The 1,524-nt window shown below is 44.2% G+C and overlaps 1 protein-coding gene across 1 annotated transcript in view; it reads right to left on the bottom strand.

Annotated features, from left to right (window-relative positions):
• Positions 1–1,524, bottom strand: part of CACNA1A (calcium voltage-gated channel subunit alpha1 A) — a 217,525-nt gene that overhangs the window by 1,406 nt on the left and 214,595 nt on the right. The window lies entirely within an intron of this gene.

Raw genomic sequence — 1,524 nt, 5'->3', positions numbered from 1 at the left:
AAAAAATAAATATCAGAAATGCAATGAATTAAGAAAGAGGGGAAGAGATGGGGATAGAGAGTAAGGTCTAAGCTTATGTATTGCTATAATGACCCACTGAGAATGATGCACTCTGGCTTAACCACCTACAGGCTTTTTAATAATATTATTTTTCTAAGTAGGGAAGCTCCTCCCTCTCACACCCTCAAAATCTCAATTTCATCTAGCCCTGCTACCTCTTAGGCCAAGCAACGTGGTTATACTTCCCTTTGAATTTTCCAATGAACTAAATGGAAAATCCCACCGAAACAGTAACATTTCAAATCGTATAGGAAGCCGCCAGGTGATATAACCGACTGGCATCCTCTCAGAACTTCATATTACATCTACAGGTTTTGTTTTTTATAAAGAGTTCAGTAATGCCACAGATTCAGCAAAGTCATCTGAGGATAATAGAAAGCCACATTTTGGAAAGCAATTACAAAAGAAAATGGTGATGTTGCAAATAGCAACTAGACAATTTCCAGATTTAAAGTGAACCTGTGGCCAGACTATAGACTTTCAATTATTTATATATTCTCAACAAGCAGTAGATGAGCTTTAAAGGACTGTGTAAATGCAGGCACTGTGGGGTAATTAATCCTTAAAGAAGAACTCTGGGCAAACCTTTTATTAACCCTTGCAATGGGGGCTCCCCCTTACTGCAAGGATTAAGTGCTTATTTTGGTCTAGGTGCAAAAATAACACAGGTATACCCACCCGATCCACAACTGGTTGGCAGTCCTGTCTTCCATTCTGCTAAGGTCGTGTGGAGCTGAGGAAGAGACAGGCTGAAGCGAGCGCTGTAACAGCCAAATGCTCCCCTCCTAAAGCTCCTGCTCTGTGTTTATATTAGAGATTCTGAGAATGCAAGGCTGCTGACTCACTGCTGGGAGGTGGAGCAGGGAGAAGCAGAGCTACCTAGTAACTGCTGGAACATGGTAGCAGGGTGAGCTGTGCTGCTAAATCACTGCTGGGAGGTGGAGCAGGGATAAGCCGAGCTACCGAGTAACTGCTGGAACATGGTAGCAGGGTGAGCTGAGCTGCTAAATCACTGCTGGGAGGTGGAGCAGGGAGAAGCCGAGCTACCTAGTAACTGCTGGGACATGGTAGCAGGGTGAGCTACTGAATTACTGCTCACGACCGAAGTCGTCTTCCAGCAGCGAGTGGCAGGGTTAACGCATTTCTGGGGCATGTCCCCTTCCTCAGAACCCTCTGGGGGAACCATTGAATACGCTTGTGTCACTTTTCTCTTGTGAGTACATTACCATTTTTTAAAAGCAAATTATTAAACGATCCTTCACATGGAGTGGGCGCTCTCCTTTATTGTCATCTGGAGGAAGTCAACTACCCAGGAGATGTTTTGACAGGCTAAAGAAAGGTCGTGCAGGGCCTACAGGTATGCCATTCAAAAGAAGCTTGTATTTAGAAAAAAAACTGTCCATCTACCACTTTTCCCTTGTCTAAAAACATCATCCAAATTGTTCTCTCCACTCCTCCCCCCCC

The sequence above is a fragment of the Nanorana parkeri genome, unplaced genomic scaffold, assembly GCF_000935625.1.
Source record: "Nanorana parkeri isolate BGI_ZX_2015 unplaced genomic scaffold, ASM93562v1 scaffold920, whole genome shotgun sequence".
In the NCBI taxonomy this organism is placed as follows: Eukaryota; Metazoa; Chordata; class Amphibia; order Anura; family Dicroglossidae; genus Nanorana; species Nanorana parkeri.
This window is presented reverse-complemented; position numbering and strand designations above follow the sequence as displayed.